This window comes from Benincasa hispida, chromosome 1, assembly GCF_009727055.1.
Source record: "Benincasa hispida cultivar B227 chromosome 1, ASM972705v1, whole genome shotgun sequence".
NCBI classification, from domain to species: Eukaryota; Viridiplantae; Streptophyta; class Magnoliopsida; order Cucurbitales; family Cucurbitaceae; genus Benincasa; species Benincasa hispida.
Window position 1 is genome coordinate 21,940,989 of NC_052349.1, and position 18,802 is coordinate 21,959,790.

The 18,802-nt window shown below is 36.1% G+C and overlaps 1 long non-coding RNA gene across 1 annotated transcript; it reads right to left on the bottom strand.

Annotated features, from left to right (window-relative positions):
* Positions 1–10,015: 10,015 nt before the first annotated feature.
* On the bottom strand, positions 10,016–11,245 carry LOC120087977. Its single transcript, XR_005484760.1, has 2 exons — positions 11,001–11,245; positions 10,016–10,916 (listed from the first exon to the last, which is right to left on the bottom strand). It is a non-coding gene; the product is annotated as an uncharacterized LOC120087977 (long non-coding RNA).
* Between the last annotated feature and the right edge of the window lie 7,557 nt (positions 11,246–18,802).

The following is an 18,802-nucleotide window of genomic DNA, read 5'->3' on the forward strand; positions in this document are numbered from 1 at the left end:
GTTAGAAATTTTGGAGGTGGTTCTTCCTCAAGAAAATTTTCCAAATTATATCCTTCTAGAGCTATTGAGATCTGAAATTTCCACAACAAAAAATTGTCATAAAAAAGTTCAACAATTGAAATTTTATTACCTGGACTGAACACTTGAGATGCTAACATTTCATCACTAGTCGTGAAGAAAAAACAATAGTGGAGATTATCTTCAGTAGAAATGAATGATCGAATGAGCTCTCTTATTAGGATTGATGTCCTAAATCTAGTGTATCTCATGCTTTGTAGTTTCGTTAAGACAAATTATTTATCTAATAAAAACATAGGTATTTTATTTGACATTTAGACAGCATTAATTCAATCCAATAAACTAATATCCAAGGTTATATGATGTCACTTGAACAATATGTGGTTAACATACAAGTGATTCATGTTCAAGTAATAACCTAAAAGGTCTGCAGTAAATGGATAAAGGTTGGGTGCCTTATCCTGGTAACACTGCAGATATGACCCACTTTGTAATTGTTATATGAGATGTAAGTGGTACGAACAATATGAACCATATTGTTCATGTAAAGACATGTGAGTGGGGGCATCCTGTATAAATGAGTTTATACATAGACCAAACCACGAAATAATTAGTTTCTCTTTATAACACCGTTACTTAAAGAAACCAATATTTTACTAAGATAACTATAGGAGACTTGACCTTAATCTTGAGTGAGTTGTGAACTCCTGTTTATGACGACAATCCTTTGGTCTGTATGGGTGAGAGTGGCCATGATAGCCGACTTAATAAGCCTACCATTTTGGGGATTTGTCTGATTAGGGAGATGGGAATACAACTACACAATATGGAATCCACTCCTTCTCATTCATTGGGAAAGTAGATAAATTGCTTCCTTAATAGTTGGTTCCAGGTCTTGAACAATGAGACCTCAACCTCTCACTGGCCCGAGAAGTATTAGTTTATAATTGGACTGTAAAGTGTTTGTTCATTGGAGGAATCGATGGTACTTGAAGAGTTAGATATAATTGCAAGGGTAAAGCAGTATTTTGACCCAACTGTAGTTATGAGCATTTGTAAAGGGTCATTGATCTATTGATTTGTTATATCCATAGACACATAAATATATTTACAGCGCAAAGAGTGCAATTATCGGTCTTTATTGGAATGATCGTTAGTTAATAAATATTGATTAATTGGATTAAAGAAGTTTAATCAATTAATATCATATCATTTAAGCTTATAATTTGTAGGTCCATAAAGTCCCATTGTTAGCTCACTAAAGAATAGTAATGACGAATGATTTAAATTGTTCAAATCAAATGAGAGAATTTTATATTGATGAGATTAATATATAATGGTTAATTATAGATATGATCTATAAACCAAATTATGTAAGAGAGATATATTTGAATAAGATTCAAATATTAGATTCATGTGAATTGGATTCATAAAGAGATGTACACATATAAATATGTATATTTATATGTTAATTAACTCCATATTAAATATGATTTAATATGGTTATTTAATTGATATGGTTAATTAATTGATTAGAAATAATGGAGATTGGAGGTTAGTATAAATATATGATATTTATAATAATTAATTAAATGTATATTAAATGGGATTTAATATATGGTTGTTTAATTAATGTGCAAATTAATTAAATATGAGTTACTTAATTAATTAGCACTAAGGGTTTAAAGGAAATTTTTTGGAGAAGGGTTTAACCCTTCTTCATATAAATATATCCTTATAGCCCAATTTGGGCAAGAGTTTTTTCTTACACAAAACCTAGCCTCCAAGCCTCCACCTTCTCCCTAACTTCTCTCTAAAAATTCTTTATTTTTTCCTCCTCAAAGGATTTTGGAGACCACTCTTCCAAATTCTTTGGAATCCTAGAGAATAATAAGGCAATTTTGTTGGTGGTGTTCTTCTTCATTGGAGAAGTTCGAGATCGTTAATAACGGTGGAAGAGGAAAGTTAGAAGAATCAACAAAGGTGAGTTTTGATTTATTCTCTTCTTCCTCTCTAGCATGCTTATAGTTCTCTTTGAATGTTTATCCTACAAATGCATGTTTTATTTTATTGTTTTTGTTTCCATAAATATCAAATGTCTAAATTCAAGGTGTTCACACGCTTTCGCGGGAATTCAATTACTTTTATTGGTATCGGAGCCATTTTTTCTTGTATTTTGATTTTTCTGTTTTTTGAAACAAAAATCAGTTCATGAGGTGAGTTATTTTTTCTGCATTTTGCTTGAAGATATATGAGGTTTGCTTGATAGATAATTTCATTTATTGGCACCATAGATTGTAAAATTTTATGTTCATATGATCAATGTAAGGGGCAATTGTTTGGGCATTTTATTTTTGCAATAGAGTATGTAATTTTGGGTAGTTTGGGTAAGAAACGAAGCTATCCGTAGTCCAGTTTTTCAGAGAAAAACAGAGGATTTGCTTCTGTCTCTCGGTTCTGGTGTCTTAGCATGTGATGATGGCTTACTATGAGATGGCATGCGAACATGGCTTGCGGTGAGATGACATGCGATGATGGCTTGCGGAATGACGCATTACATGTGATGGGGTAATGGCCTTGCAAAGCATAAGAGCTTGAACGTAAGCGCATCAACGCATACCATGCGTCGACACTTACAAGGTTGAATGCAAACTCATGCAGCAGGTAGGATACCTTTGTGACGAGTTGATGCCCATGCGGTGAAGGGACTTAGGCGCAATGGATGCAATGCTCAAAGTCGCATGCGGAGGGACGATGCCCATGCGTTGAGCTTCATTATCCAACGCATGCGATACTCGAAAGGCATGTCTTGAACGAGGCACCATGCGTTGTGCACTTCGTCTGCCATGTGTGGAGTTCAACGAAAATCCCTTGTTCGTCTTGGTCTGTGCATCATGGAAGGTACCTGGCAGATAGCTGATCACAAGAGTCTCTTCCAACACAAGGATGTCAGCTTTCTTTTGTAATTTTAATTTTGTTGAAATTAGGGTGCCAATATTTTGTCTATCATAGCTTTTATATAGTTTTATATGCATGTGATGTATTATTTAATTGTATGTTTTATATGTTGCAGAATGTATGTCATATAGTTTTAAAATCCTACCTTAGGATAAACATGATCATACATCATATAAATGTTGCATGGTTACATGATTAATATAAACATGCTTATGCATTATAATACAATTGTTATATTATTTGCATGCATGTTTTGTGTAAGCATAATTCATGCATCATAAATATTATAATGTATGATGTAGAGAAATGAATATGTATGTTTATTTTTCATGAATGATAATTATAAGCATTATAATTAGATGAAAAATGAACTTTGCATTGAGCATGACATTACTTAGATCAATATAAACGTTTTATTTAATCAAAGTCGCCACAATGCAAATGGAAAATGATTTTGACAAATTCATTATTTTATAAAGGTTATAAGTTCAATGAAATTATAATTAAAATATATAATTAAGAGTTACATTCAAATATAAGTCAAAAATTAATTTTAAATGTTTTAAAATTAATTCACCTAGATTTATGTTAAACACGTTTCTAATAAGATCATAAATAAGTTAATCTTTTAATTCGTTTTAATAGGATCAACTCAAGTGAATTAGATTCACAAATAACTAATTAGTAGAGATATATTGCACATGTACATACCATGTTTATGATAATTAAATATATATTCATAAATTTTATTTAATGTACAAATAATTATTTAATTAATATGAAAATTAAATTAAATAAGTGTTATTTGATTGTGCTAATTAATTAAATAAATGTTATTTAATTAGTTGGACTAATTATTAAATAAGTATTAATTAATCAATTAATTGTAGAAAAGAGAAATAGTAGAATGATTAAGAAAAGGGTTTGGCCCTTCTCTATATAAAGACCTCCTTATGACCTCTTTGGAAAAACAAAAACTGACAATACACAACACACAAGTGTTATTGCGCAAAATTTTCCCTAAGCCACAAAGAAAATTCTCTCTACTCTCCAGAAGTCTTTTCTCCTCTCATTCTCCCAATAGTTGGATACCACCTATCCCTCTATTGGAATCCTAGAGAATAACGAGGTTACTCTCGTGGTAGTGTTCAAGATTGTTCAAGAAATCGTCATGATCAAGATCGCTGGAGGAGCTGTTCGGTGGAACTTCAAGAGGATTGTTCATGAAGTTTGGGAATCTACAAAAGTAAAAATGGTTCTAATCTTTTTCCAAAGCATGTTATTTTACATGTTTACATTCTATTTTAGTATAATGCATTTGTTTATGTAAAATTCAAATTGCGGGATGCAAGGTGTTCACAACGCTTCCACTGCGTGGTTCGATCCCTTCAAACATAAGTCTGACACACTTGAAAAGTTCAAAGAGTATAAGGCTAAAGTTGAAATTTTTTAGGTAAAAAGATTGAAACACTTCGATCAGATCGAGGTAGAGAATACATAGATATTGAATTTCAGAACTATATGATAGAACATGGAATCACATCTCAACTCTCAACACTTGGTACACCTTAACAAAACAATGTATCAGAAAGGAGAAATAGAATCTTGTTGGACATGATTCACTCTATGATGAGTTATGCTTCTATACTGTCTCGTTCTAGGGTTATACAGTGGAGACTGCAACTTACCTTTTAAACCAGGTTTCATCAAAGAGTATTACTAGAATACCTTTTGAATTGTGGAGATGTCGTAAAAGTAGTTTACGACGGCTCATAATTTGGGGATGTCCAGCACATGTGCTTGTGAAAAATCTAAAGAAATTTGAACCATGCTCAAGATTATGCCTATTTATAGGTTATTCCAAAGAAACGAGAGGTGGTTTGTTCTTCGATCTAAAATAAGATTAAGTATTTGTATCAACAAATGCTACTTTCTTAGAAGAAAACCACATTAGAAAACATAAGCCATTGAGCCAAATCGTATTAAATAAAATTTCTAGAGAAACTACTGAAACTTCAATAAGAGTTATTGAAGGGGCGAGCACTTCAACAAGAGTTGTTGATGTTGCTTCATCTAGTCAAACACATCCTTCTTAAGTGTTGAGAGAGCCTCGACGTAGAACACATCCTTCTCAAGTGTTGAGAGAGTCTCGATGTAGTAGGAGGATTGTAACTCAACCTACTCGTTATTTGGGTTTAACAGAAACTCAAACCGTCATATTAGATGATAAGGTCGGGGATCCATCATCTTACAAGAAGGCAATGGTTGATGTTGACAAAGATGAATGGATCAAAGCCATGAATCAAGAAATGAAGTCTATGCACTCTAATTCTGTATGGAAACTTGTAGATCAACCTGATGGAGTTAAACTCGTAGGTTGCAAATGGATCTACAAAAGGAAACTAGGTGCAGATGAAAAGGTGCAAACATTTAAGGCTAGACTAGTAGCAAAGGGTTATATCAAGGTTGAGGAAGTGGACTATGAATAAACTTTCTCACCTGTTGCTATGATTAAGTTTATCTGGATTCTCTTATCTATTGTCACATAGTATGACTATGAGATATAGAAAATGAATGTCAAGACTGCCTTTGTGAATGGTAATCTTGACGAAACCATCTACATGACCCAACCAGAGAAATTCATTGAACAAGGTCAAGAGTAAAAGGTTTGCAAGCGTAATCGATCCATTTATGGATTGAAACAAGTATCTCGATTTTAGAATATAAGGTTTGATGTTGCAGTCAAATCTTATAACTTTGGTCAAAATGTTGATGATCCTTGTGTCTACAAGAAGATCATCAACATTTCAGTAGCTTTTCTTGTATTGTATATGGATGATATCCTACTCATTGGGAATGATGTAGGTTACATGAATACCATTAAAGAATGACTAGCTGCTCAATTTCAAATGAAAGATTTGAGTAAAGCACAATTTATTATAGGGATCCAAATTATAAGGAATCAAAAGAATAAATCACTAGCCTTGTTTCAGGCATCATATATATACAAAGTGCTTGTCAGATGTTCGATGCAATATTCAAAAAAGGGTTTGTTACTTTCAGACATGGAATTATCTTGTCTAAGGAACAATGTCCTAAGACACCACAAGAGGTTAGGGAGATGAGACGAATTCCCTATGCATCTGCAGTGGGTAGCCTAATGTAACCCATGTTGTGTACTAGACCTGACATCTTGTCATGCAGTGGGAGTAGTCAGTAGATATCAATCCAATCTAGGAAATGATCACTGGACATCAGTTAAAGCTATTCTCAAGTATCTTAGAAGAATGAGGAACTTTATGCTTGTGTATGGGGCTAAGGATTTGATCCTTATAGGATACACTGACTATGATTTTCAGACTGATAAGGGTTAAAAAAAATCTACATCAGGATCAATGTTCACTCTGAATGGAAGAGCTGTAGTATGACGTAATATTAAGCAAGGTTATATTGTGGATTCCACCATGGAGACTGAGTATGCAGCTGCCTGTGAAGTTGCTAAGGAAGTCGTTTGACTCATAAAATTTCTCACAGATTTGGAAGTTGTTCCAAATATGTCCTTGCCCATCACACTTTATTTTAATAACAGTGGTGCTGCTGCAAACTCCAAAGAATCTCGTAGCCACGGACGTGGAAAGCATATAGAGCGCAAGTATCATCTTATCAGAGAGATTGTGCATCGAGGAGATGTAATCGTCACAAATATTGCCTCAGAGCACAATATTGCTGATCCATTTACAAAGGCTCTCATGGCTAAAGTTTTTTAGGGTCACTTGGAGGCTCTGGGTCTACGAGATATGAGTCATCTAAGCTAGGGAAAGTGGGAGATTTTATTGGTTGTATTATATGCCCTAGTTTATTGTATTGTATATTGATACTTTATCTTACTTTGTATTGATACTTTAATTTTTCACTCGTCTTTTATTGTATTTTGATACACTTCATTAGCTTTGGATAAGTGGGAGATTATTGGAATTGATGTCCTAAATCTAGTATATCTCTTAGGTTGTAGTTTTGTTAACACAAATTATTTATCTAATAAAATCAAAGTTATTTTATTTCACATTTGGACATCATTAGTTAAATCCAAAAATTAAGATCCAAGATTATATGATGTCACTTGAACAGTATATAAGTGGTTCATGTTCAAATAATAACCTAAAGGTCTACAATAAATAAATGAAGGTTGGGTGTCTTATCTTGGTAACACTGTAAATACGACCCACTTTGTAATTGTTACATGAGATATAAGTGTTACAAACAATATGAATCATATTGTTCATGTAAAGACATGTGAGTGGGGACATCTTGTATAAATGAGTTTATACATAGACTGGACCACGAAATAATTAGTTTCTCTTTATAACACCGTTACTTGAAGAAGCCAATATTTCACTAGGATAACCATAGGAGCTTGACCTTAATCCCGAGTGAGTTGTGAACTCCTATTTATGATGACAGTTCTTTGATCTGTATGGATGAGAGTGATCATGATAGCCGACTCAATAAGCCTACCATTTTGGGGATTTGTCTGATTAGGGAGCTGGGAACACAATTACCCAAGATAGAATTCACTTCTTCCCATTCCTTGGGAAAGTAGATAAATTGCTCCTCTAATAGTTATTTTCAGGTCATGAACAATGGAGTCCCAACCTCTTATTGACCCAAGAGGTGTTAGTTGATAGTTGCAATATAAACTATTTGTTCATTAGAGGAATTAGTGATACTTAAGGAGTTAGATGTAACTTCACAGGTAAAATGGTATTTTGACCCAACTATAGTTATGAGCATTTGTGAAGGGTCATCGCTCTGTTGATTGGTTATATCCATGGACACATAAATATATCTACAATGCGAAGAATGCAGCTATCGGTCTTTAGTGGAGTGATCGTTAGTTAACAAGTATTGATTAATTGGATTAAAAGAGTTTAATCAATTAATCTCATATCATTGTAGCTTCTAATATGTAGGGTCCATAAGGTCCCTTTGTTAGCTCATTAAAAGGATAATAATTAGAAATTATTTAAATTGTTCAAATCAAATGAGAAAATTTTATATTGATGAGATTAATATATAATGGTTAATTGTAGATATGATGTATAATCCAAATTATATAAGAGAGAGATATATGAATAAGATTCAAATATTAGATTCATATGAATTGGATTCATAAAGAGATGTATACATATAAATATGTGATATTTATATGTTAATTAACTCCATAATAAATATGATTTAATATAGTTATTAATTGATTGATTAAGAAATAATAATGGAGAGTGGATGTTAGTATAAATATATGATATTTATGATAATTAATTAAATGTATATTAAATGAAATTAAGTATATGATTATTTAATTAATGTGTCAATTAATTAAATAAGGATTAAGAAAAAAAATACCTTTTTGGTCCCCAAATTTTGAGGAATAGGTGCGTTTAGTCCCTCAAGTTTTAAACTGACCAATTTAGTCCGTGAGTTTTCAAGTATAGGTTTAAAAAGTCCCTCTATTAAAAAAAAATCATTAAATTTGAACACAAAATTGGTTAAATGCCGACGTGGTAAGATGAGTTGAAAAAAGATGGTTTTTTAATCTTTCTCTCTCCCTCTCTTAGTCCTCGCTCTTTCTCTCTCTCATTCTCTCCCCTCCCTCTCCTTTACTAAATTTTCATTAAAAAAAAATCTTTCATTCTCTCCTCTCTCATTTTCTCTTTTCTCCCTCACCATGTCCAACTCCTAAAAAAACTGGAAAAAGATGGTCGTCTCTCTCTCTCTCTCTCTCTCTCTCTCTCTCTCATTCCTAATGGTTTGAATGCTACAAACCCATTAGTTCCCTTCCCTTTCCACAGCTCCAAATGTGGTCGTCTTTTCCAACTGAATACTCATAGTTCTCAGTCAAATTTCACGTCAATGAGCGACTAATGTTGTGAGAAAATTGGTGGGAGAAAAGCGATCGTTAGAGCAAGTAGTTTGGGTGTTGGACTTTTTAAGAGGCTTTTAGTTTGGGTGCTAAATATCTCACTGAAATCTTTGAAGGGGAAAAAATCTTCCTTTTGCAAAGCATGTGAAGCAGTGGGTGAGTGAAACTTCAGGCAAAGCTAAAGAAAGAATAAGAGTTTCAAGCTTGGGCTTCTTTTCCCGATTCTCCATTTCAATCTCGTCCTCAACCTCCCATTTTGATTGATTTCCCTACAGCGAGAGATGAGAGAGTATATGTGAGAGAACGAATGGAAAGATTTTCTTCTTTCTTTTTTTAGTTTTCTATTTTCAGAGAGGGAGGAGAGAGAATAAAGAGAAGAGAATGAGAGAGAGAAAGAGAGTGGGGACGAAGAGGGGGAGAGAGAAAGATTAAAAAATAATTTTTTTTTAATCATCTTGCCATATCAATATTTAATCAACTTTTTGTTTAAATTTAATGGTTTTTTTTTTAATAGATGGACTTTTTAAACCTATTCTTGAAAACTTGAAAGATTAACCCACTTATTCTTTCAAACTCAAGGATCAAAAAAGTATTTTTTTTTCCTAAGGTTTAGTTAATTAGCACCAAGGATATAAAGAAAAATTCTTGGATAAAGAGTTAACCCTTCTTCATATAAATATATTATGGCCCAATTTAGGCACGAATTTTTTATTACACAAAACCTAGCCTCCAAGCCTCCACATTCTCTCTAACTTCTCCCTAAAAAATTCTCTATCATTTTTCTCTTTAACGGTCAAGATCGTCGATAACGATGGAAGAGGTAACTAGAATAATCAACAAAAATGAGTTTTGATTTCTTCTCTTCTTCCTCTTTTCTAACACGCTTATAATTTTCTTTGAATGTTCATCCTACAAATTCATGTTTTATTTTACTATTTTTGTTTCTATAAAAATCGAATATCTAAATGCAAGACGTTCACACGCTTCCGTAGGAATTCGATTCGTTCATCTCTATCGTTAGAGATGAAACTCTAATACCAAGTTAAAAATAAGAAAGAAACTCATGGAGAAGAAGTTAAAAATAAGAGATAAATTCATGGAGAAGATGAACCATCGGAGTGCAAGAGAAAACCTTAAATTTATTATTTAGTATGAGAGATCAACATCCCTGTAAGGGAAGCAGTAATGAAAAACTCTTGCAAAAAAGAAAAAAAATTCACTCATACATACTGGAATATTAAACTATGGCAACGGGAATATAGGATTTCTAGAAGAAGAATATTCAATCAAAAAATACATGAAAGAAAGCCCTTTTTTATTTGGGCTTTGAGCCTTTACAATGGAAAAGAAATTTTCACTTAATGGGTTGCCTTAACAAACTTAACTTCTTCTTATCCCCCACTTTAAGACAATTGAAATCCAATCCCAACAAGAAACTATCCCAAGACATTAAGAGTGAAAAGGATTTGTGAAATACAAGGTTGTAACAAGATTTACCAAGTGAGAAATTGGGAAATCGACAGCTATAAAGCAAAAACAACAGTAAAATTTGATAGCAGAATTTTAATCGTAATGCAGACTTGTGACACCAAGATATTTCAATATTGTTTTCATGCTTTTGTTGCTACCTTGAGTTATTTTTTAGCGTAACAATGTCCACATGTTGAATCAACAAATTCTCTCAATGAATTGGTAAATCTCAACCCCATATTAGCCCAAAAACAGTAATTATATGTCCCTTGTTAAAAAAAAAACATCAAATAAATCTCTACACTGTTTTCCCAATTCCTTTGAGCAATTTTGATCTTATTTGCAGCCAAACCATGCCCATTTCTTCCAACTTACCAAGACGAATCTCGAGTTTATTCCGCTTAAAAGCATCAACCAATTTTCTTCAAAATACAAAAATCCAGCTACTATCATCGTCAATTTCCCCAAATTCAAGCTGCTGTCAAAATTTCCAACTCCTATCGTGCCTCATTTCCTACTGAATTTCCTCACTCTTAACCCTCTCCTACAACTGTTATGATCATAAAAATAGAGGTAACTTAAAGAAATTTAGTCCATTCCTTAATTCCAAGACAGAAACTTGAGAGAAACTCACCAAATAGCAAGAACTTCTCAAAATTTTGGAATTTCTGTTGTCATCCCCTTTTTCTTCTTCCTTTCGCTCACACAAAATGTTTTAGTTCTTCTCCTTCAGCTTCTTCTTTTTTTTCCGATCTACAGCTCCCTCTCGTTGAGACTCCCTTTTTTCCTCTGTTTTTTTTCTTTCTTTCACCGACCCAACCACCTCTTGGCATAAGTATATATATAAAAGAAAAACATTGTTTCCACCGCCTCCAACTCCAACTCCTGCTTGTTACCAACCAAATATCTTCTTCTTTTTTTTTTTTTTTTTTTTTTTTTTTTAAAAAAAAAAAAAAAAAAAAACTTCCCTTCCTTATCCCATAATATTTGTGGCTGCTACTTATTTCCTATTCGTTAATATTATTTTTCTTTACAATTTTTCATTCAAACTTGTCTTCCACAAAAATATTTCAAAACCAAGTAACCAATATGCCAATTGTAATCAAATGATAAAAAGTTGAAAAGTAGGTCTTACAACTAAGACTCCATTTTATGCTAGTCGACTACAACTTATTCGTTATGTTATTAAAGCTTTTGAGTTTATGGAGTCACTGTGTCTGTTTTGCCTATTAAAGTTGTTCAGGACTTTGATTGCTTACTTCGCTCCTATATTTGGTGAGAGGAGTTGGAAAGTGTTGGTGGGGCTAGGGCTGCTTAATCCGATGTTGAGCTTGTGTAATGAAAGTGGTCTTGGCATCCGTCATATTCTTTCTCGGGATGTTATTGTTGTCATTAAGCTATTGTGGCTTGTTTTGGTTCGCTATGGGTCCTTGTGGCTAGTATTGGTAAAGGCGTATAGCTTGTGGGGTCAAAGTTTTAGGATAGTCAGTGCATCTAAGTTTTTTGCTTGGTATTGGTGGCTATCCTCCGCATTAGGAATAGTTTGAAGTCCATAGTGTTGGATTCGGGAAGTAAGCAGCGGAAGCAAAAACAGGATCGTAAGCATTCTAATTCATTAATTTTGGCTCCAAAACAATATGCTCATAAAATAAAAGGAGGGTTTCTATTGGAATTGGTGTCTTAATTCTCCCGGAGTCTCGTAGTTTGTAATTTATACACATTGTTATGAATAAAATAAGATTTATTTTATCTAGCATTTACTCATATCGAATAAACAAAGCTCCATGGTTATCATATGTAAACTTAAGCATGTATATGAGATATACAAGTGGATCATGCCTTAAGTGATAACCTAAATAGGCTTGTAGTATAAGGATTAAGGATACCTGATCCTTGTGACACTACGAATACGACTGACTTTGTAGAGGTTTGCAAGTGTTGTGAACTACTATAGATGGTAGATCCTGACCATTCATGTGGTGACATGCTAGCGGAGGTGTCCTATACAAAGAGTTTGTATAAGACCAGACCACGAGATGATTCGTCTCTGTATATAACACCGTTGATACTAGAGACTTACATCTCACCTAAACGACCATAGGTGACATGACCTCAATCCTGAGTGTTTTGGGAACTCTTGCCTTTGAGAGCAGTCCTTTGATTAGTGTGCGGATACGAATATGTATGTTTTTGTTATGCTGTGTATGTTTTGTATCGCTTATGCACACTACTGACAGATGAATCATACAAGCTCATGTTGCCATAAACTTGTAACGAAAAAAAAATTGTTATTCTTTATCTTTATGGATATGGACAATGATGAATATGAATGTAATGCAAGTTCATACCCCCAACTATTGCGCTAATGAATGAATGAAAATGCTCTATATGCGCTCAAGTGCTTTGCGATAAAGATATTATGCGATACTACATTCTAAGTGTATGTGTTGATAGTGATATGCTCGTAGTATGCAATGAAGTAGTGCGTGTCACAAGTTTCCTTGCGCTGAAACCAAGTATAATTCCAGTGCAAGTTTCTCAGAATGATCCGAGGTCGAACACGGGGATTGTTGTCGTTAAATGCGATACTAATGTGATATATGCGACAAGTTATAATAAAGAATAAAGAATTTTGGTTTTGCATAAATATAAATTGCGCTGAAAGTAAAATGCGTTGATAAAGTAAATTCCTAAACTACTATGATACAATGGGTCGAGGACCAGCTGTGAAGTTGTACAAAAGAATCTATGAATGCGATGGAAAGTCTTATGAATGAGGCAGAAAGAGAATGAGTAAAGAGTAAAAATATCGCAAGTTCATCAATTGCGTTAAGGACGCAACTAAGGTTTCACTTTCCCTTGGCATACACCTTTCAGTGATCGGCCGCGTTCCCATACGTCTATGGTGAAACAGAGACGAAGTAATGAACGAAAGTTGTTTCCATCTATGAATACTTCTCGCTTTAGTTAACGCATTCTTCCAACCTTTCTCGATAGGCAGAATAACATCTTCACTTCTGCTCTCACAGGTGAAGATGTCGTCCGAGCATGCTTTAGCTAAACTTAATTGATTACCTTTAACACAGATTAACTCACTTGCTTAATCTCTCCCTTTTACCCAAGGGATTAAGAACACATCATGGAGAAAAATGGACGATAAATGTATGAAAAGGGACAAAGGATGAATAATGATGACGATGATAACATTTAATTCTAAATATAAGCGTTTGATACATGATTGTGAATGAGGGATTAAAGAAGATGAACAAAAGATGAATTAAAGAATAGAAACAAATACGGAAAGAGTGTCAACGTCTCGACACATATCCCAATCGGAGACTTGTGCTTGCCGGCGTATGGATGTAGTGGAAAGGAAAGCTTCCCTCTCAGGCTTGCTTTCTCGGTAGAATTGACCTTTTGCCAAAGCTTCAGCTTTGGGAATCGGAAGAATTCTTGCTCGGAGGCTCACTTTTCAGCCTGTCTCGCAGTTCTCTCTGGATTTACTCTATAAAGTCTCTTCAGACAGCCTCTGGACACCGATCCGTATTCAAGGAAGCTATTTATAGACAAGACCTTGGCTCTTGAATTGGGTCCCATGTATAATTCTGATAATTCTGCTATGGCATAATGGAAATTCCTCTCTGCTCCACGATCAATCTGTCAGAATTGCACAACGGAAAGTTGTACACTTGTCAGAATCGTCCGCGAATACGTTACTCTTCACATCTTCGATCGATCGCCGCATGCGGTGTTGTTTTTTGATTACCGCATGCGGTTGAAATGTGTTGATCTCTAGAGTCCATGATCAATCGTCGCATGCGCCGTCATTGCATTGATCATTTCTTCGTTCTTGATCGATTGGCGCATGCGATGTAGATACGTTGTACATTTTATCTTCGAGCCATTAACACATATGGTGACTTATTTCCTGCAAAATAGAGACTGATACATTCTATTTCGTCATCGCAATGGGGTTAATGGATGCGTTTACGACATTTCATAATTTTCATATTTCTCAGCCAATTCTTATACTATCGACGCAACTTTCCTCTTTTTTTGTCGCAATATCTAAATAAAACAGCACAAATAACTTGTATTTCTACAAGTTATCACACCCCCAAATTTAGATATATGCTTGTCCTTAAGCATATCTTCAACTAAGGCAATTTCGCTCAATTCCTATCCTAACTTTGCGTCGATTGGCTGCTCTGAATGATCCACCTCTACAACATTACTTAACAATGCAATTTCCTTCTATCCTTTAAAAATTCATCAACATGCTCTACTTTATTCTTTTCTACAACAAATCTCTACCCAAAGATTCTCTTCTTGTTTTGAGAAAAGTGTGTTCTTCTTGTAAAAACAACTAGGTGTGTGTTTATGTGGTGACCTGGTTTGCGTCATTTTATTAGAGACTGTTGATCATGGTTACACCCTTCGGTTTGGCTTGCTCCCACAGGTGTCATACGAGCATCCAACTACGGTTGTGTACCAATCTCAACTTCAACTCTTGATTTTCAACCAAGTTTTACTTTTGCTGGTCAAAGGAGTTGTCTCTTCTATTCTTATTTTCTCTTTTCATATTACGTCGATCCTGCAAACCTACCTTCGTTTTGACTTGCTCCCATGGGTGACATGCGAATATCCAACTACGAACAAGTTTCTTTCACGACTTAACTCTTATCAGGTTGGGATTTTTCCTTGCGCTGACATTTGAGTTTTTATGATTTTTTTTTTGTTGATATAATGAACGCATTTTCCTAATAATGACCGCATTTGCTCAGACCTTCCCCACCCCTAAATTTAGAGATGCGCAAGGTCCTCATTGCGTTGTTTTGGACAGAAAAGACAAAACACTTAGTCAAAATTTTGAAAAGAAGGTTTGAGCAGAGTCTTAAAATAGAAAAGGTAAAGCAGTGCTATTGTTATAAATTATCTAAGTGTTAGTCAGAAAGTGCAAAGTATAAGAAATATTGCTAAGGGTATGCATATTACTCATCATGGCAGCCCAATTAATAACGCAAAATAAAAGACAAGGAATATCGCAATATTTGACAAAGGATGATAAGTAAAGAGGTTAACGCATATGGAAAGAATAGTACTCAATTGTATTAAAATTAACTAAGTATACAAAGAAGTATAATCATCGCAACACAAAATTTAAGCATGTATAAAAAATCAAGGTATAGCTTCTAAACATAAAAAAAATATTGAATGAATAAAAGAATGGCCGCAAACGAAAAATTGCAGATTTTTTTAGAAGGTGGCACACCCCCAAATTTAGAGTTGCGACGGGGGCTCTAGAGGAGGATTTTGTGGAGGAACTCGAGGAGCTTCTTCAAAATGCAGAGGTTGCTGTAAATGGGAGGCACCATGGGACCATGTAAATAGGCTGTCAAAAAGTTAAAGTATTCATGGTTGTGCTCCGCCATTTGTCTCTGGTTCAAGTGGATAGTGAAAATATTGCATTGAATATTGATCAACACCTGGCGCTTCATCGCAATACTGCATTGCACCTTTGCATGGCTCTCTTGTAACTTCGTTATTCTTTGGTAGAAGAAATCTTGTTGATGAGAGAGAAGAGAACGCATCTCTGCTAGGTCAGCAGCAAGGGTTGCGGTGGTGGGATGCACCTGCGATGTTTCACCATCAACGGTTTGAGGTTGAGCGGAAGTGCCTTCACTCAAACCGTGTGGGTCGTCAACATGCAGCGATGGAGGTGAAAAATGCGGTGGAGATGGATGGGGGGAAGATGCTGCTGGGGATGTGTTGGTTGAATCGGGAGCGAAGAGAAGATTGGTAAAGTGTCCCAGAAGTGGGGAAAGGGGTTCCATAGGTGGGCTTGGAGGGCGAATAATGAAAGGTAAGGGGTTCAAGGGTAATTGGTCTTGCGTAGATTGCTCTTGGACTTTTTCCTTGCCTTTGTCATCTTTGCACTGCTTCTTTGGCTTGGGCTGTTGCGACGCATTCAGATTGATAAGGGGTCGTTTGAGTGGAAGCTCCGGGTAGTGAAGAGAGTCCTTGAGAAGCATTCTCAAGATCTTTGTGTTGATGAGACCGTGGACTTCTGGCATTGACTCCTCTTCAATACCTACACCCATAGAGAGGTATAAGCTTGAAATCATCCAAGGAAAGAAATACTGGCCTCTCACACGCCCTACAAAACCTCGAATTTTCTTTGCAATCAGTTGGCCCACGTCAATCGGAATACCGTGCGCTATGCAATATGCGGCCAGTACTCGATCCTTTGAAACTGTTTTGTCATGCGATATAGGGATGAGTCACCTTTTCACAAGTAAACCCAAAGACGTGCTTCAGGAAGCAGTTTGTTGAACGCAAGGGACTTAATGCCTTTCAAAGATACCGACCACTGAGTGCCCGGTTGCGTTAATGTTCTCAGCGCATCCTCTATTTGTTCTTCTTCGGGATCATCAATAATTTTGTTACCCGACGCATCCGGGATGTCCTTCATTTTATATAATTCGTTGATGTCCCTTCCGCTGAATGGCACTGTCCACCCTTTCACGATCACCGCATCTTTAGTGCCATGAAGCCGTCCATTCTAAAAACCTCTCACTACCATTGGAATTATGACGGATGGGCATTGGCAGAATGTCTCCCAACCTTGCTCCAGTACAACACTTGTAATTAAATCAGGTAGTGGCATTGACGTGGGAAAGAACCCCATCTCCATCATCATGTCATCATTTTCCTTCTTCGTTGATGGACGTCTTTTGGTCAACGCAGGCTCACTGCTTCCAACTTTTGCTTTGCCCTTATCTTGAGCCAACACAAGGTGGGACTTTTGTATCTGTTTGCATTCCCGTTCCTTGCATTGATCTTCTTCTTCCTTTTTCCACTCCACAACTTTTTTTCTTTTAGTCTCTCTAATACGCTGCACATTTGCTTTTTCAAATTGCTCTGAGGCCAGCAATATGCACTGCTCATCCTCGAGCCTTTTTCTTTCTTCTTCTGCTGAAATTTCGTTGTTACGGCGTACTTCCTCATCGTGGAGTTTTCTTGCCAAATCGCCAGATGCGATGATTTGGCGCGCACGTAACATCTTTTCTTGTTTTTGCTCTTCTTCTTTTTTTCTCATTTTCTTATCTTCTGCTAGACTTTGCCAAAATTGTGGGCACTTGTTGACCCTTGTGACGCCGTATTAGAGGGGTAATGTCTGAATCCTCTCGGTCTTCAGTCGCAACCGTTCTGATATACGTTGATGCCTCTTGAGGTTGCGCTGATTCTTTTTCTTGTGGTGACACCCCCTCTTCCACCCTTGCGGTGGTGGATTCTCCGTCGACATCTGAGCTTTCCATCCTCTTCCTCTTTTCTTCCTTCTTCAGGCGCTTCTCTTCTCGCCTGCGCTCTCTCTTCTCACTCGACTTCTTTTCTTTATTCTTCTTCTTTGGTCGGGCCTTTTCATCTCCTTCTTCCTGCTTGCCTTTGCCTTTTCTTTTCTTTTTCCCTTCAGTCGTTTCCGGCAGCTTTTTCACTTCCACCTTCTCCAAAGAAACTCTGATGGGTCCCGCATAGGATTCTATTTGAACAGTTTCCTTAGGATCCGCAATGGCTAGGGTGCTTCTCCGCGAAGCTTCTACCATCTCCTCCTTCGAAGACAAGGGATGATTAACAACTCCGGCTTCGGGTAGCCCTCCTTTTTTCTCCATGTTGCTCAGGATACTCCCAAATACTTCTTTGTCATCTTTTCTTTTCTTCTCACTTTCTGATGACAGTGCTGGGAGTGGGGCACTCTCCGTGCTCGGCCCCTCTCGGATTGGGAGGGTTTGGCTATAGCAGGTATTCGCTGAGGCTTTTCGGCGATTCTTTGGATAGGCTTCGGTTGGCCAGTGAGGCGGCGGCTTGCTGCGAGGAATGCCGCCTCCCTTACGGTGACTTGGGTTGGGGAAGGTGATAAAGGTAGGGAAGATGAATGTGAAGATTGCTCGTCCATGGTTTTGGTGAGTGGAAGAGTTGGAAAATTTCTTTGGGACTTAGGAAGAAATTCCGAAGGTTTGGTATGCAGAGAATTTGCTTAGGGTTTCTTTTTGCTTGAGATTCAAATAAACTTTCTCAGACGAAGAAGGAGAGAATTTATAGGTTGGGCCTTGATGGGCCCAACGCAAATTCTGCGTGGCAGGCTTCGAGATACTCAAAAAGCCTGTCCGTCGCGCTCCTCGCATTTATGAATTAGCAGAAAAGGACGTCCTTTCATCTGTTAAGTCATCATTTCCTTGGAAACCTAAACGATTAGACTACTCTCTTGCAAAAATAATTTATCTTTTGTATTTTATTCGGACAGGCGCAAGGTTAAAGATTAACGCAATGCATCCGTTACCGCAAATGCATATTTGTGGAGGACGGACAACAACGCATGCATTAGCGCAACACACCCCTCAACTCAGCGCAGTTTTGGAGGACGAGTGCACGGTATTT